Below are 19947 nucleotides of genomic sequence, written 5' to 3' on the forward strand. Positions count from 1 at the left end.
TCCTTGGGAAGTTTCATCTATTTTCTGAACTGAAAAACTGAGGGTTGGATGTAAAAAGGATCAAGATGTCATGTGTATATGTACCAATGCCCCTCAATGATTGTATTTGTTATGCTATGTACTAATTTAAAAAAAAAAAAAAGAGGAAAAAAAGAGTAAACCACTTCTTTATGTGCTATGGCTCTAAGGGGTCCCCATGGGAACAGACACCCAGTATGTTGGTTTTGTCTCAAGAGTCTTTCAAATACATCTTACTCCCCTCAGCATAAATTAACAAGTTAATCAATGTAATTATGTGCTATAAATATAAAGCAAATGGACCTGAGTTTTTCTCTTCTACTGTAAGAAGACAGTGTAAATTCTGTATCTGGTAACTTTTTATTTCAAGTAACTTTCTAGGACAGAAGACTTCCTTTAAATTGATAAACACGATTATCTGTCATTATTGGTCCATAGACAGGAGAGTAGTGATTTGGTGAAATAATAAGACTCATTCACCTCACTAAGATTTAAATGTGATTCAGAAACCATTTAAAATAGAATATGCTTGTGTAAGTATAAAGAAATGTGTATATAATATCTACTCCCCTTAGTGGAAATTGTGAAGGTGAATCTTCCAAACTTTTGGAAGTCCCTTCCAAATTAATGAAAATTGCTTTCCTTGAAGTGTTAAGGTTGATTCCCTGGGAGAGATGAGCTCAGCTGGAAGGCATGGACCTAAAACACCATTGGGGTTGCCATGGGATACAGTTTTATATGAGCATTTGCACAGCAGATGGAAGGAAGCTAAATAAAGTATATGCAGGTACAAAAGGAGACGTTTTCTATTTAGTTTGCCATAAACAATAGAAGTTCTACATATGTCTACAAGAAAAAAATTCCTTGTGTCACAGCGAATTATATTTGGGATTTGGAAATATGATCTCATAATTGTAAATCTCCTTTGTTTTAAAAATTGAGAGAGCAGATTTTATAATGGCATCATAATGTTCTTCAAAGAAACAATTCCTAAGAACTGACTAAAAAAACAAATTAATATCATATTTACTAATATAAATTTATACTTTTACCTTTTTATGATTATAAGTAAATAAAAATAAACTATTTGTGATGGCCCTGAGATCTGAAGCTGGAAATTAACAATGAACTAAAGGGAATAAGAGATCTTTTTAAATTCTGCTGCTGATGGCTGTTTCCAAACTTGTTTCCGGTGCCTGCTATGCTGAGGATATTATGGATATACTATACACTGGCTACCTTTAATTAGGTTAGCACTCAGTGAATTCACTAGCTTTACATAAAAATGTAATTTCTTACATGAAATCTGTGTACCAAATATATGAAGTACATGTTATGAAAATTTCTGTTAAAGGCAAATGCAGCCAGGTGTGGTGGTGCACACCTGCAATCCCAGCACCTGGGAAGCTGAGGCAGGAGGATTGCAATGAGTTCAAAGGCAGCCTGAAATACATAGCAAGATCCTGTCTCAAAAACCAAAAAAATAAAAAGAAGAAGAAGAGTAAATGAAATGCATTTTACAGGCATGCATTGACTCAGTAATCTCCATCAGAAAAATTACATGAGAATATTCACTTATGAATTCTATATATGAATCCTATATTAAACTAGAAAGTTTTGAATTCCTACTTGAAAAATACAGTACTGACTTCAAACACTAAGAATCCTCCACAGAATGGCCAGTAGAACAAAATTAACAAAAATTGGCAAATGCGTGTGGATTAGTAGTATAAATGTTTCATTCTTGTGGTAAAGAAATAGAATAATAAAATAGTTTTTATTTCCTCTCTTTCTCTCTTTCTCCCTCTCTCCCTCCTATTCTCTTTCCTTTCCTTCCTTCCCTCTTTCTTCTTTTCATTAGGATCTTACCGAGGTTTGTGCTTGCATTTGTTTGGTATAACTTTCAATCTCTTTTCATTCAGAAAAATTGACCCTGATTACTTAAAACAATCACATTTAGAAAGAAAGAGCCCTGCCTCTTTTCCATGTAGAATGTTCCCCATTATGAATCTGTCTTCTTCCATATACTGTATTATCTATAAACTAGAATAAGATGTAGTTATTTTATTTAATTATGGTTAACATTGCTTGCAAGTATATATTAGAGGTGATTTTCAACATGTTGCATTTTATCAAAAGATAAGAAAGTATCACCTTGCCCTACTATTAGTGCTAATCAAGACTAAACGAAGATATTTGGTTAAGGTGATGATTGCCAGCTCTGGCTGCTGTAAGTGTACATTTTTTCTCTTTGCAATCTGTGCTGTTTCTTTGACAACATTTGAATATTCTTCTCCCCAGTGACCATTGACATGATGATTTTAGCATTCACCAAAGACTCTTACCTAAATTGGTTATAAATGTGGAATTTCTAATTCTATAATTCCCTGTTCTTTTATAGTGTATTACATATTTCATTTAAAAGTTTTCGCTTTACCCATTATATGTGTATATTCATGTGTAGGCATGTATTTATTGTTATTAGGGTTTGTGTTTTATGTACTATATTATAATCAATAATAGACATTGGTCTATTTACATGTGCAATAAATGTATCATAAATGTATCCAGTGTAATCATATTCAAGATGGGTTACTTTTCCTTTTGAAATTATGGCATTAGTCATTAAGCTTCCTTATTTTTTTGCAAAATAAGTTATCCCAGACACAAATTGTACTGTAGTTACACCACATCTGAAATAAATTTCCTAGGGAAGAGAAGTGGTAAATTATCTGTTTGGTACATTTGGGAGGAAAGAGAGAAAATGTGGCTCCATCCCTCCAGCACTCTGCCTATTTCTAAACAGTTCTCAGCAGAATGCACACAATTTAGGGTGCTCTCATCGGCACAATAAAATATCTGCCCTTGTGAGGGAAAATAATGGTTGCCCAGCTGCTCTGATAACTGAGTGGGGAAATTTGCCTGGTTTAAGGTTAGAAAACAAGCCCATGCAAACTGTGTATTTAAGCCATGGAGTCCAGCCTACATCATATTAAGCATAAAATGGTAATTTTGATCTCTAGCCATTGTGATTCCTTTCTTCCTCTCAATTGATTGTCAAGTTGGAAAAGGAAGATATGTATCATTCCATTACATTAAAAACCATTCTAGAATTCACTTTTAAAAGTGTCATAATACAAAAATATAAGCACAAACATGAACACAAACATACAGACATCTAACAAGGAATGATATTTTATCTAAAGATAAATAATATATTTATGACCTAGATGAATTCTAATGTATGGAGGTTAATCAATTACTGATAATTTTACAAAAGGTAAATTAGCTAGGCTGTTAATAATGGTTGATAGAAGCACAGCTCAAAAAACCCAAATTTTCCTAAAATTTGTTATGTACTTACAGAGCACCTAGTTCATCTAACAGTGGGTATCACCTATCAACATAGCTGCTAGTGATCTATTCAAAGACTTAGGTGCAAAAGTGACTAAGCAAAGTGTCTGAAGAGAATTTGATGTACAAGGCCCATTTAATATTTTCATTTTCTAAATGAACATATGATTATACTTTTTTACTTATACCTCTTTCCTAACTATATTGAAAATCTCTCAAAGGCATTTTATAACCCTAGCATAGCTATCTCCTAAGTAGTAGGTATTCAATTCAAATTTTCTTTTCAAAGTCATTTCTATTCAATAATCAGTCATGACATTTGTCCTTTGGGAGCCTTATATATTTTTTGTCTTTCTAAAATCCTTTGAGTTACATATTACAATGAAATTTCATGAATGATCCAATGAAGCAGTTGCTCTATTTACCTCCAAATTGCTTTGCAAACACATTACTACAACAGAATACTCATCGATTTTGCTCTGCCAGAACAATTGATTGGCTGCCTGTGTTTCCACAATCTCAAGGGTTACCTTAACTCAGGTAATTTTCATTATGCTAAAGTGCATTCTCATTCAAATTTCTGTTGCCTGCTGAAAGCAATACTTGCTAATAAAACTCCTACTTTTTCCTGCGAGAATACATTTTTACTTGAAATATATATTATATTTTCTCCAACCTCTAAGTCATTCTCCAATGGTAGATATACTGTTTAGTGAAATTAGCTTTTCGTATGTTATCATCATTCTTTGGTGTATATCTTCTGATAATTTTAAATCAAGGGAATTTCCTGATCAACATTTATTTACATCTCTCTTCATCACCACCCCACACATTCCATGTTCCATAATATATTCTGGAAATAGACATAAGAACTAGAAATGCAGAGTAGCAGTTGCTTCTTAAGAAGAACCAGATTGTGTATAGGGGTATAATAGAGAATTATTTTTCTCTTTGTTTGTTTTCAACTCTGTAAACTTCTTTTAGCACATGCATCTGTTACCGATTTATAAATAAGGAAAATTTAAGACAATTAAGCAAGTGTTATGGATTCTTCCATGGTTTGGAGGTGGTTTGAGCATGTTCCTCAAAAGTTCATGTGCTGGAAACTTGGTCCTCGATGTGGTAATGTGAGGGTTGGGACTTGTAAGAAGGGGGCATGAGGAAGGTCACTGGGTGCTGCCCTCAGATAGGATTAATGTCCTTCTTGCAGGACTCCGGTTGGATCCTGTAAGAATGGCTCGTTGTAGAGAGAGCAGCTTGGCCCCTCCCTCCCTCTTATTCCTTGTCACTCTTGTGATCTCTTCTGAATGTGCTCCTCCCATTATGAAGCCAATCACCTTGAGACTCTAAGCAGGGGCTGAATAAATGGGGCCACTCAATCATGGTCTTGCAGTCTCAAAAAACTATAAGTTGAATGCATCTCTTTTCTTTATAAAATATCCAGCCTCAGTTTTGTTATAGCAACAGAAAATGGGCTACACAGATTGAGTCACTCTTAAAAAACACTAATTTTCCAAGTTTTATTTCCCAAGCAAACAAGGTATGGAGCAAGTCGACCTGTATCTCAATAATCTCTATAAGGTTTAGGCAGGGTTGTGGGTATACTTAATATTCCATCTACATATTCTTAAGTCCTTTGAAAGATTCTCATGCAGAATTTGCTTTGATCATTACCTTTAATATTCTCTTATTCAAATAAATGGACAGAGTCTTCTGGATTTATTGTTAGTACATTTTTTGTCTTCTTTCTTTTACAGAATTTTCTCAGCTCTATGTAAATCAGAAATACTGGGGAGGAATTATGCTTGAGTTAAAAACATATTTTTTTTCTATTTGGAAACACAGCCACACCAATGAAGTACATCATATATAAAAATGTAAACCAAGTATGTTTTTCAATAATTTAGCATTGTCTTAGAATAAGAGGTAGACAATAATTCTGGTGCTGCACAACTATAATCCCAGCATTGGAAGCCTGAGGCAGGAGGATTGCAAGTTTGAGCCAAGCCTGTGTAACTTAGTGGCCAGACCTAGTCTCCAAAGTAAAAAAAAAGGATCAGAATATAGCTTAGTGCAAAGGCCTTGCTTTCAATATCCAGTATCTCCAAAGAGAAAGGGGAAAAAGAGAGAACAGGAAAAAGGGAAAGAGAGAAAGGAAAAGTGGTTATGAGGAAGGGAGGGACAGAGAGAGAATAGACAGCTCCTCTTTTTGATGTGTGTTGCGTGCTTGACCATCCCAATAAATCTAATGCAGGAAGGTATATCTTTTACCAATAGGATGAAGAGAAGCTAGAGAAAACAAATCAAATCTAAGTAGAAAATATTGTATTAATGTAATCCAATGAAAACCATACTGAATTTTTTAGATGAAAATGCTCTGGAATTAGACAGTAGTGATGATTAAATAATTTTGTCAACATACTAAAATCAGAAAATTGCATACTTAAAAAGGAGATAATTCTATGGTATATGAATTGGATCTCAATAAAAATATACATTAAAATGGAAATTAAAACAGCAATGCCCATGGCTCTGGGAAAATGTTTTATATTAAATGTTATTATCTATTTAGAAGTATAACAACATGTTACACTGGAAAATACCAAATGGTTACAAAGAGATGATCAGTTATTTGAAGAATTATTCCTAGCAAACACATAAATGTTCCAAACAAACCTCTACTCTGAGGAATATTATTGGCTAACAAATATATTTGTTAACATGGATTATGAAGGAAGTAAAATAATTTAGATGAGACTCTAATGCTTGGTTTTGATTTATCATGATACATTCATTAGCAATTAGAATCAAAATGAGTCTTGCATTGAATTCAGCCATATAAAACCAATAGGTATTGAATACATTTTTAAGATGATAAAATTAAAATCAGATGTTAATAGAGGACATCTTAATAAAGCTCTAGCTTCTTAGTTACGTAGATGAAGAAAATGAGATCGAGAACCATGAAGAGCGTGTGACCAACCCAAGATCATATTTTTAGAAGTCAGAGTCAAGAGCAAACTTAAATATTTTCTAATCTCAACTGTGCTCGCTACATCCACTGCCTGCTTTTCAAGTCAATCAATATCATCAAACACTGGATATCATTTAGATGACACTAGACTTGTAGCCCCTGTGACTGTGCATGCTCTGAGTCTGTAAGGCATACTTCTAAGACTTTTAAGACTTTAGAAATTGTATTCTGTCATTCAAGAGAGATAAAATTGGTATAAAAAATGTAGACATCTATAATCAGGTCATTCTGAATTGGTATTTGTGTGTGAGAATCACTTTGAGAAAATGCCTACTGAATCATTCCTGTGTAGGACTACTTCATAACACAACTACTCATTTTATCCACTAAGATTTCGGCTTATGCATTTTAATCCACCTAATGAAGGATTATAAGTTTAATGTATTTTTATAGTAGGAGTATAATTTAGTTCTTTAAAATAAAGAAACATTTCTTAGTCCTGTCTGATTGATTACACGTTACATAAAAAAGAGTAAATACTTAATATCCATAAACATAGAGTTCACCTGAAAATAAAAATAAAAATTTAAGACAGAGAAATGCGGCTTGCATACTGTTCCAAATCTTGCTGTCAGATAATTGCCTCTAATAGTTATGTAGCAACTATCCCATTCAGTGAAGAGGGTGGCTCACTGTAATGTAGTTAATTACCTACATCATCTTAATGGAAAGAGCATTCTTCACAGTGAGTATTTTAAGCTTTTTGCAGGAGTAGTCTTTTTTGTACTTTCCTATGACATTTCCTATTAAACATTATGAATGAATTTCCTCACTTCCTAAGGAAGCAGGAGTGGACACTGCTTAAATTTTGATCTGGACATACGAGCAAACAAACAAAAACATCATTTCGAAGTTTTCTTGGTCTTTGAGTAGCTAATGATAATGCTTTTGGTGTTCTTTGGAAATGGATCAAAATTGACTTTTACTCACAGGTTGATCCTTCAGCATAGTTTTTAAGACAAGGCTAACAATAAAAGGAAATGCTTTGCCTAGAAAAGGTACAAGATTGTAATGAGTCTTCTATCAATCTAGGTATATGGACATTATTTTTCTTCAGTCCTGGTTACTTGTAACTTAACATAAAATTTTAGTTTTCATTATTTCTTTTACAAGCTTGCAACTCATTCCACCAATCCGAAGTGTGAAGGCATTAGCACCCTGGAGTTATAATAGGAGTACATTAGCAGAGGGTAATAGGAAGAAGTAGTAGTCAAGCTGGGATGATACCATAGTAGTCATGGAAGCTCGGAGCCTATAAAAGGGATGTGGTGACAAAGAAGCTGCCACCCAACGTCAGGCAAGTCGAACAAATCTGTATTCACTTTCAAAAGTCAGAGGAGTCAGTTACTCAGTTGCTCTGTATGTCTGCTGCTTACCCCACATAAATTTCCCACACCAAAAAGTGACATGTGGAATATTCTCCTGGATATAACCATTGCCAAGGAAAGTAATCCCTGTGGATGGAAAACAGGAAGGGTAGGGAAAGTTCATTTTTGCAACATAGGGCTAGATGCAACTAACAACAAAGAAAAGCAAAACAAAACTGTGCCATTCCACAACTTAGGAAGACAAAAGCAGACTTCTGAAATAGACCTCATATAGCTCTCTAGGGAAGAAAATTAATAGAGATATATATGTGAATCTTATTGCTCCCATAAGGTAAAAAGAAGCCAATTGCCTAAACAATCTGTTCATCTAAAGGAAAATAAAACTGTATTTTAAACCACATGAAAAGTTATATAAGTCAAAGATATTGCTATTTTAATGTTGCCTTTCGTTTGGTTCAAATTTCACAGTTTTGTAACTGCTTAAGTGTTATTATAATTTTTGTCACTAGCATCTATTTTATATTAATTCTGATGTATTTTCTAACTTTAAAAACTGTCAGCACTTCCCTTAAAACTTCTCTTCTTCCTAAAATAAAGCCTTGTTACTTTCTAGACTGAAACTGCAGGACATATCAAAAGGAGCTAATCTGAATAAAATAATTATGTTAAAATATATCTATGCTATTAGAATAATAGAACATGATAGACCAAGCCAGATGATTTAAAAACATGGCAATATCTTTCAGGCAACATTAACAGTGGGAGTATTTTTTAATAACAGAAAGGAAATTACGGCTATCAACATGCTTTCACAATAATGGAGAATAAGTTTCAGAACTTTTAGTCAGATGCTATGGACCAGTTTACTGGTTCAATATCTAATCATAATAAATTTTTTTCCTTTTGCAGAATACATCAAAATATGTATTCCTAGCAAAACATGTCACATGCAAAAAACTTCACTATAAATTTGATATCTTAATATCTTCTTTGGGGCACTGTTTTAGAATGAACACATTATGTTTTACACAATGTATAGATGTGATTGTTCTACAAGAATCACAACTTCAGAAGATGTTCTTACAGGTAAAATAAAGAGTTTCACACATTGGTGAGTGTTGGAGATCGGTTGAAACTGTGCTGAGCAGGGTATAAAATATTACTGAATTGGCTTATGAATTAGCTCTTGATTAAATTTTGAGTCTTTCCTAGGACTTTGTGACTTGCTAGATGAGCCTTTGGCTGCCATGTGAAAGCAGAATTCCCTATGCCAGCATCACAGTTGAGGCCTCAATGGTCAGTGAAACTGTGGCTTGCATCCTTGATAGCAAGATGATACTGCAGCTGGGGATTTCTAAATGTTACATAGCCATTCTCTCAGAACAAACATTAGCTAAAGAAAACACAGGTTACTCATTAATCACGACCTGTGTTTCAGAAGAATGCATCGTTCCTCTCTTTTACAAGCCTGGCTCTTATCAGCACCTCAGCCTCGATGTTCCCTACATCTGCCTTTACACCCGCTGTGATGCTGTGTGATCAATAAATAGTGGAAAGTCCAGAACCTCATGGTCTTAGCTTTGCAGAGGTTTGGACATCCTGGACCCCCATTTAAGCAATCCTTTGTCTTTGTCTTTTATCTTTCGCTGTACCTTTAGTCAGTTCCTTGGGGGGGGGGGGGTAGGGAGGTTGTCCAGGCCCTGATAAACGAGGAAGAAAAGGCTGATCCTGGATATTGAGATTACTCCCAAAAACTCAGGTTTGGACTTTGAGATATAGGTATTCTTAGAAGACCAGAAGTAGTATTGGGTTTGAGTCACTTGCCAATTTGGGTGTATGCTAACAGCTAAACACAAATAGCCTTAAAACAGACCTAAAGATGGAAGACTCGTGTTTTCTATGGAAATCAACTCTAACACTGCTACATGCTATAATTGCATTGTATTTTTCTTAGTACACAGACATTGAACTTTTGGAAGTAGAAAGCCAAAAGTGTTCTGTTGTATCCCTCTATTTGGGGAAACTAAAGAATGGCGATAGCCACACATAAAGTGGAGGAACTTGGGCAGAGCAGTGCAGAAAGTCAGAGCCTATGGAGGGTACGGACAAGAGAGTCATCCTCCTCCTCTGCTTGCCCTGGTGACCTCCTGGGGCTAGGGCTGGAAGCACTGGTACCACAGCCTCATGTGGAGGCCCCCTCTGAGGACAAGATTGATGGCTTCCTGGTTGGGATGCTCTCAGATATAAGTAAGATCATCAAAGAGAAATTTAGTTCTTGTGCAGCCAGGTAGAGGTTCATAGGCTAACACTGTCAAACAACTGTTTTTTTTTTAAATAATGTATTCTATAATCCCGGGTTTTTAAGTCATAGACTTAGTCATTACATAAATTACAAAAAAGAAGCCAGAATTTAATTCTTTCTTTTTTGGTACCAGGGATCAAACTCGGAACCTTGCACTTGCAGGGCAGGTGGCGGAACCACTGAGCTAAACCCCTGGCCCTCAGAATTTAATTCTTATGTTTCACTGTAATTACTCATTTCTCTTCTCTGAAATTAAATTCTTCATCTGTAAAATAGGTATTAAAGCAATAATTTTTTTCTTGCTCTAATAAGTTAAAAATATATCAAAAAGTTCTGTGGAAGTATGACATTCTATAAGGTGCACATGATATTTTATAAAACTGAAAATACATATAAAGTCTCAGAAAATCCGATCATATGTAGCAACACACACACACATGAATATCATGTTCTAGAAGAAATGAAGTTTTCTTGACTTTTCAACATTTCTTAAAAAGAACAAGAAAGTGGCATCAAAAATGACGTTATTATCTTTCTGTGTCCAAACCTACACAGGAAACATGGATTTCTAAAATGTCAAAATCTTATATTTATTAGCATAGTCCTTTTCATGTAAGAAAGGTTGACATTCCGACAACTAGTAACTTCCCCTAGTCACTAATACATACATGATACTAACAAAAAGCAAATAATCTAATTGTGACATCGATTTGTAGCAGCGCAGCTAACAAATGCCACTGTGGGGAAGGAGAGCAAGGGAGGGAAAGAGGGAGGGAGGAAAGGGGGTGGAGAGATTGAGAGGAAGGATGTGTAATAAGCTATCTACCTCCTTCTAGCAACTGCTCTTCCTGGTTGTAACAGCAGGGCAACAGGAAAGTCCTCTTGACCCTGTCTTTGAAATGGAACCCGCCATCAGCAGTCTCAAAGAGCAGAGGTGTCTAGAAACTTCTCCTGTCTATTACTATTTTAAGATCGCCAATGTGTCTCTCAATAAGCTATTGGTTATTTTCTATGTGACCAACCAGTGTTGACGTCTATCTGGTTCGCCTAGAAAAGTGCCACAATACATCTCATTTAGCCATCTTTTGACTACCACTTACAAAGTACAGCTCTGTAAGAAAATAAGTTTAAAGCAACACCCAATCTTCTCCATTAAAGTTACCACATCGGTACCATATACCCTACTGAACACACTCCTAGTTGCTTCTTATATTTTGTCATATTTTCACAAACTGTGCCTTATAGCAAAATTAATTTTCTTACTCAAAAAACAAACCAAAACAAACAAACAAATGCCAAATAGACACAGTGTCTAGCAGTGAAAAACTTTAGATGGCAACTTCGTAAAAGTACAAATACTTCATTTTCCCTCACAAGGGTACAGTGCAGAAATAACTATTGGAAGTTAGTGTTAGGTATTATCCTGACTGTCCCATATGCTCAAATAGTGCAAATTAAATTTTAAAAATCCTACAGAATGTATAAGTTAATTAGTTGGATTTTGCTATTCCGCAATGTATACATATTTCAAACCAACATATTGGACATGGTCAACAAAAAAGATGTTCAGGTTTTTATCTAAATATAAAAAGAATAACCAATACAATATTCTATTAGTCATGTTCCAAGGACTAGTATTCAGTCCTATTCATTTTTTATGGCCAAAGGTTCCATATGTTAATAGCTCCCACTTGTGATGATCAGAAATCCAGGGGGAAATACACACATGCTTGTGCATTTGACCAAGAAAATCTATGTAACAGAGGATCAAGCTGATACTAGAACCAAACCTACTAGCAGGGAATGTTGACAGGATGCCAGCACACTTGATTTTGCTCAGTTCCTGAGTATAATTCCCAAACGAGTCACTGTTAAAACACTACTTCACTAATGACAGCAGATAATTCAGACTCTTCGGACAAACTTCATAAACCCTGGTTAGTTAACCTATTTCTACTACTGATGGTCAACCTTCTATTCAATAACTAACCCATTCTATCATTCCTTTATCCCTCTTCTGATTTAACTTTTTCTAATTTGCTTTCCAGTAGGATTTCAGTCTATAGAAATCTTTAGGTGAGCAGGGTTGTTTCTATATGGCTTTTAATTTAAGCCATTAACTGAGGCTAGAGTCTTCACATAGAGAAGCTCCTCAAATGGAAATAAAATTTGTCATCAGAAGTATTCTTACCAAACTGACTATTGTTAAACATATCTTAAGTCCTTTAGAAAATTGTGGCTCACAGACCACTGTGCCATTGTGAATAATGCTGTTTTAAAAGTAAAAAATTAATTCCTAGATGTAATTCTAGAGAATGATAGCAAATGTTGCCTTTTCTGCCTTCACACCATCCAAACACTGACATGGATAAAGACACTAATATAATCATCTCACGTATATGTTTTATCTGCTAACATATTTAATTTCCTCTTGGCAAGGATTATATATATGACTTATTTAGTACGGCCTATGAACCCTAGACTCTAAGATCTTTGCATTTGAAAAGTAAATTTTTATTAAATCCAACAGATAACATTCCAGGACGTATCAGAACATAAAATGCAAGATTCAGAGAGTAGAATAAGATATTTTTATGGCACCACAACCAGGGGATGGACTGGCCCTGGAAAAGCTTATCACTACATATGAGCTTTCCTGAGAAATGTCTGCTTCTCGGGGCTCTTCTCATTTTGAACCAATAGATTTTCATTATAGTTTGCCCTTGTTTTCCAAAGCTGGTTCCTTAGCAACAGCTTCAAGGACTTCTTCAGTGAAAACAGCCATTTTTAGACTTGTGTTGTAGTAAAAATCCATGTTTTGGGTTAGAAATACTAGGAGTTCATATACTTTTGGATATACTTAATGCGAGATAAATCAGATTTTGAAGTATAGATCTTGAATAAGTGATATCAAGAAATTCAAACTACTTGTTTGAGGTGTGGATTATTTTATGAATCTCTGGATATTTAATAAATTTATGTCCAATATTCAAACTTCTGGTATTCAGATATCATTAATCATGGCTTTTATTGCAGTTTAAAGTGTCTCACTTGGTCCTGGCCCACATGAAAAGTAATTCAACTTCTTGATTTATTCATGGAAATCTCCTTGTTGTTCAATAGGAAAAATTATTTGTAGCCTGAGTCTTTCTATTTAGACACCATATTGTTGTTTCATAAAACACTGTGATAGAACAGTCATTGCCAAAAAGTGCGGAAAAAAAGCAACTGTGGGTTTTATTTGCACACAATTAGAAAGTCCAATTCCATTATAAGTTAATTACAGAGATTAATTCTTATTTAGAATCTGTCACAAAGGTCAGATGTATAAATTTTGTTATTAAGTTTCACCTGGACAGATACTAATGGATTTCAAGAGATTTACTTTCAACTTGATTTTCTGAAAACTTTGGAGCACCTCAAGTGTTTGCTTTGTGAATGTGAGGCACACCTTTCAAGTCTTCCCCAGGTTTGAATGTTTCCTCTACTGCAAGGAGTGTACCAAAAGACAATGCAGATAAAACCCCACATTAGATCTGTGTGCCTACCAATAGGACACTATGCATAATTAGGATGTCATCACTTTCTTCATAAGTAGAACAGGCATTTCTCCAAAGGAGGAGCAAGGACTAGCTAGAAACAATAATTCACAGCTGTGACTTTTCTGACACCTTGCTCTCCTGGCCTCGAGCCTGGTCCTCTTTGCATTTGCTGTGGGAACACCTTGAGTTGGGGCCTATCAGAAGTGTACATTAGCCAGAAGTAAACAATGAGGATTCTTCTCTATCTTAGATTTAGGCCTTATAAACCAGACATGAAAGTTGAAGTGTTTTTTTCCTAGAAATATGTTCATTTTCAGAAAAGCTTATCCCTTCATAAAGAAAATAAATAATCTGATAGGCAAAAAATTGCATTGGAAATATAGTCACTTCCTAATCCCCCAGGAACATGTTATGTCACTCATCAAAGGAGAATCAAGGCAACAGATGGAATTATGGATGTTAATCCATCAACCTGATTGTGGAACATCTGGGTGGGCCCAGTGTTATCACACGGATCCTTGAATGGGAAGAGGAGAAGAACAGTGTCATTGCAGAGGGATGTGATATCAGAAAGATTTAATCCATCATTGCTCAATTTAAAGAAGGAAAGAAGTCATAATCCAAGGAATGCAGGTGGCATTTAGAAGCTGGGAAAGGCAATGAAAGATGGCATCAGCAGAGCTGTCAGAAGGAATGCAACACTGACATGTGATTTTAGTCCATTAAGACTCATTTTGAACACTCTGACCTCCAGACTGTAAGAAAATGAATGTGAATTGTTTTGAGTCAATTAAATTTGCAATAATTTGTTATAGCACAATAGAAACTAAGACAATGATGAATAGGAGAGCTAAGGCATTTTCAAGGTGAAAAATATTAGACACTCCTCCACTTGGACTTTGAAAGATTAATTTTAAGTCAGTTTGCTCTTTAGCTCAGAATTACAATATGAAAGCCCATCCCTTCTGTCGGCTGGTGTCAGAGTTGACATTCTTTGTTCTTGGGCAGAACTTTATTCTTACCTATGAAAAGAAATGTTGTAAAGTGAAAGAAAGTAAACGGGTACTCTTCTATGTTATGAACAATGGTCTTTTGCCTGGAGCAATATTTCCTAAAACTTGTCTCACACTGAAGAAATTGTCCTCAGAAGCATAGAGAGCAATTGAGACTTGGAGGTTCTTCTCCTCAAGTTCTGTGACAGCTACGCTCACTTCACTTCCCTCTGAACATTAAGCTCTTCCCTCATCCTAGGTTTACTCAGGCAGCCAGAGCAGGCCTCCTGACTCCCCTGGGCACTCCTCAACACAAAGGAGGCCTCGGGTTGGCCTCTATGTGTTTTATTTTATTTCATTTTATACTGTTACCAAAAATAGGAAACAAGACTCACTCCAGGTTACATTTCCAACATCCTAGTTCCCCAGCCACCAAACACATTAAAGTTTTACTTCACTTGTTTCGAAAAGTCCTTCCATCCATTCAATCTATACATTCATAGGCTACTCTTTGCCAAGTCTTGCACTGAGTCCTGGGGTTGCAGTAATGACAAAAATAACAAAAGGCTTTGAAATTATGGTGCTTTAAAATTCTATTAGTAATAGTAGGAAGACAGAAAACAAAAACTAAATTTGTACCTACATACGGCTGTACCTAAAGAATTGTGACTCCCAGTGGTGATACATGAAATAAATAAAATTAAATAATACAAACCAGATGAATTAAGAGATTAGTTAAGAGAATATCAAAATTATTTCTGAATTTTAAAATATTTTGTCACTTAAATACTTATCTTTTCCCCTCATTGTCTGAGAAAGTTATAGAGTATAATTTGGTGTTTAGGCAAAATAATGATCATAGTAAATATATTAACACACAGAAATATTCACTACACTCAAGCCCTCACAGAGTAGCTCAAACCAACTTAGATTTATAAATCTGTCAATTTATAATATATCATTTTCTTTTATCTGCTTAAAAACTATCCTTATCTATTTAAACAAACAGAAAACTTTATAAAGCATTTTATAGAAAAAATAACTCTCCCTCAAGTATCCCATCCCAGAACAAAAAATAAAGAATTGTTGAGATACAATAACAATATATAAACATGAGCTGTCAAATGAGAAGTTTTAAAAGGTTGAAAACCAACCAGACACTGTTATGTATATAATATAAAATAATAAAGAAAGCACGGCCACATGGGAAGAAAAATATTCTACCAACTTTGATAAAATCAGCTTAATATTTTACAGATAAGCATTTATGAATAATGAGGACATTTTCATACACAAATCATGCTGATATTAAGAATATATATCATACTCAGGCATAGTACTGCTTGCCTGTAATCTTAGCACCTAGGACACTAAGGTAGGAGAATCTCAAGTTTGAGCCCAGTCTGGGCAAATTAGTATCTTAGGGAGACCCTGTCTTCAAATTAAAAATACAAAAAAAAAAAAAAAAAAAAAAAAAAGAAAGTGAAAGGCCTGGATCTGTGGATCAGTGTGAAAGCCCTGGGTTCAGTCCCCACCCAGTACTGCCTCTCTGTCTCTGTCTCTCTCTCTCCCCCCCTCTATATAGTCATATAATATTATTATATATAATATATAATATAATATATATCCAAAATCATTCAGATTAAACCATTGTCTCTGTTTCTTCTGGTATATTTAAAATAGAATTTGATGTTTTAAATTTTAATTTAGGCTTTAAAAATAAATATATTAGAAAAATCACATAAAACAACCTGTATGACATATATACATGTAAAGTATATATATGACAATGTACAGACTTTTCTTTGAACCTGTTATGGCTTGTACTAAATGTTCCCCTCAACCACAAAGCTTCATGTGCTCATATGTGGGGCTTTTTGTAAGTGGGTGGATATAGCGTGTATGAATATGGATAAAGTTATTAATTAGTTTACTGATTGGTTTAGCATATGTAGTTCTGTGTGTGGATAATGGGAAGGCCCATCCTGGATGTGGGTGGCACTAACAAATAGGCTTGTGGCCAGAATGGAATAAAAGCGAAAGAACGACTTGTTGTTGTTGCTGCTTGCTGCTTGCTGCGTCCTGCTTCCTTGCCATGGACTGTTTCTCCTCTGCCATGTTGCCCTGCTTTGCAGCCAGAATACTGTGGATTGGAATCTCTAGAAATTATGAATTGAAATAAACCTTTGTTCCTTGGGTATTTTATCCTGGCAATGAGAAAGTAAGACTGGAGGCATCATAGTCATGCATTTTCTTTGAAGTTCTAAGTTTATTGTTAATGAAATCATACTTTTAGAAATAGCTCTATAAATTATAAATGGCCAAATGTAGAATAGAATCTATAAACATTTAAGCCTCTATTTCTCATTTTATAAATGAGGAATCTGGGTTTGAGATATGTGAAGAGTCTTGATAATCACATTTAATAAATTACTGATCCAGTATGACTAACTTCATGGGCTCCAACTCCAAGCTTTTTCCTATCTCATCATGCTCTGCTATACCCACTGTAAATTTCCATTGTGAATAATGAAGACAAACTATCTGAAACCAAAAGAAGTGAATTTTCTTGATTTTATATAATTAACATCACTCAACCTTTCAAGAACACCCATAATTTATTAAAATTCCACTGATTTTACTAAAGACCTAATAATGTCATCTAATTTATTTAATTTCAAGGAAAGATTGTCATATAGCAAAATACATGCTCTCTAGCCTCAGTTCTCTGTACACTTGTGAATTTAGGGATTAAGAACTCTGTTGAAAGAATTTCTTAATGAAAAACAAATCTTAGTGTATGTAATCCATTTCAGCATTGACAGGATTTTCCTCTTTCATTTCTGAGTCAAAGTAACACATAGTGGTATAAAATCATAATTTTGTCAGAAGTGTCTATTTTGGTAATGAAAAACTATCTAAAGACATAAAGGACTGTTTCAACCAGTGTTTGGTCACTAAAACCAAAGTTTCTTTCACAGGTGGCTTACAGCCTGTTTGCTCCAGAATTGTCTAGTTCCTTTGTTGAAAAGTAGAATCTGAGATGTATGGCAAACCTATGAACTTAATTTCAAGACGTGATGACCCAATTCTACATTTTCACAAGGAGTCCAAACAATATTATTCACACCAAACCTGTATTTAAGTTCTTGAAAATAGTGACAGCTTTATGCTTTCTTTAGAGCTTCAATGTCCATTAAAATTATATGTATTACTATACGGTAGGAAAATGGTGGCAGAGTAGTGTGATAGAGAAATAGGAAGAGAAAACTCAGATGCTTGTCACATACGCCCTAATCTAACTCAGCAGTCTTCCCCATTATGTCCACATATCTGTTGATAGGTCCATTCTGAGTCCCTACAATATACTATGAATACTCTAAGTTTAAAAGATATCTGAGTTCTATCCCCGGTTCCAAAAAAATAAAAAAATAAATAAAAGATGTTCCCTCTCATTTGATCTTCAAGTATCTCAGTATCCCTACAGGGAAAATAACAGGCTTCTTAAGAGACAACATGGCTTGCAGAAGTTTTGCACCTAAATAATGACATGAAGATTAGAAGTCAATTAATTTCACTTTAGGTTTTTTGCCTTCTATTGTTTCTAAGTTGCTTGTTACATGCCTTATGTGCACCCACATATAGTTATTCATTTTTTTCATAGGTAGAAATTAGAATATTAATATGCTACCGAAGTTAGAGTATTAATATATAATATTAAAATGATACTATGGTCTATATATACATATTATAGTATATATTAATTTATATTTTTAAAAATCTAAAACAAGTACATTGAAAATAAATTTCTTTAAACTGATATTAAGATAATTAGATCAAATATTTGTATAAGTAAATAATTCAAGATTAAACAAAACATTCTTCAGCATTAAAATATTTTTCCTTAAAAAATAAAAAGGCTCCATAGTTTTTGAAAATAATATAAATTGTTCTGTGTGATAAAAAATGGCTCAATGCTTCTGATTTATTCCACTATACATTATTACATCAGCTTCTTAAATCTACAGTAACAAAATACCCCAAACTGCTATTTGGAACACAGAAACCTATTATTCACAATTCTAGAAGCCTGAAATCAACATCAGCATAGCTATGCTCCCTCTGTAACTAGTAAGGGAATCCTTCCTCGCCTTATTCTTGCTTCTGGTTTGTCAGTAATCTTTGGCATTTCTTGGCTGTAGCTGCTTAACTCCTGTCTCCATCTTCCTCCCGGCATGGTGTTGTTCTGTGCGCCTATCTCTTCCCATGGCCATCTTCGCATAAAGACCCCAGTCATGCTGGATTAGGACCATTCCCAGCTCCAGGGTGACTTCCCCTTAACTAATCATATCTGCAATGACCCAACTTCCAAATAAAATCACACTGTGAAGCACTGGGGGTTAGAACTTCAACGTATCTTTGGGTTTTGTTTATGTTTTAGTTTTGTAGGAGGGAGCATTGCTAATGACTCAATTCATAGCACACTTGGGGAAAAAAAATCAACTTCCATGGCAAGTCTAGTAACAGTTTTCCAGTGTTCCTTTTGATGATTCTTCAGAAGCATGTTTTAGTCATTCCTATTCTTAGTAATTGCCTCTGCATTCATTTGGCTAAATTCAGCAAGAGGCTACAGGAACATTATCTACGTGTGCTTGGTGCTATATTCAAACCCGATAGAAATGACTAGTTCTTATATTTTTAAAACATGTTTAATCAGTGGCATGCTTAGAAATAGGTCAATTCTTAGTTGCCTAAAGAAAGACTCATTTCTACTACATCTTAACATCCAATCGGATAAGGGCTGTGTGTTGTGGTCAAGAACTACAAATACAGTTTTGATGAGGACAAATTCAGTTTTTTAAATGCTAATCCCTAGATACTTTGTACTTGTGTTTTATAAAGGAAATTTGAACCACATATGTAGGATGTAAAAAGTGAAAGATCTCTTTCTAATGATCTGATCTTACTGTTTCATCTGCAGCCTTTTCCCAGCCAACGTGATTAGATTCCGTATTTACTGTTCCTGCTCCTACATTTGTCCCAAACATCCTCCACCAGAAATGCCCTCTTCCACTGTCATCCCTCTACTTTTTCTTTTAAATGAAAGAACTATGTTTGAATGACATCTTCTGCTGGAAACTGTCTGCTTCTGAGAATCATTATCCTCATAAACCTGCATCTCAATAATAATCAGACTACTCAGATTTTTTAAAATATGTATGCTTCTGCACGCCAAGTTTTACAATGCTTGAGATTCTGACCCAGCATTGTGGTTAAAAACACAAGCTCTGCCATCAGATAAACTTAAAATCCACATCATGAGTAAGGTGATTATGGCCAAATCACTTAATCTATCCAAGCCTCAGCCTCCTCTAAT

General features: G+C 34.8%; 1 protein-coding gene across 19 annotated transcripts in view; it reads right to left on the reverse strand.

The window, feature by feature from the left end:
• The window catches only part of Marchf1 (membrane associated ring-CH-type finger 1), a 1027787-nt gene that overhangs the window by 548906 nt on the left and 458934 nt on the right, over positions 1-19947 (reverse strand). The gene's annotated exons all lie outside the window — the stretch shown is intronic.

Source organism: Heterocephalus glaber, unplaced genomic scaffold (genome assembly GCF_053883595.1).
Source record: "Heterocephalus glaber isolate CG9 unplaced genomic scaffold, H.glaber_assembly_v1.0 deba00001460, whole genome shotgun sequence".
Taxonomy (NCBI): domain Eukaryota; kingdom Metazoa; phylum Chordata; class Mammalia; order Rodentia; family Bathyergidae; genus Heterocephalus; species Heterocephalus glaber.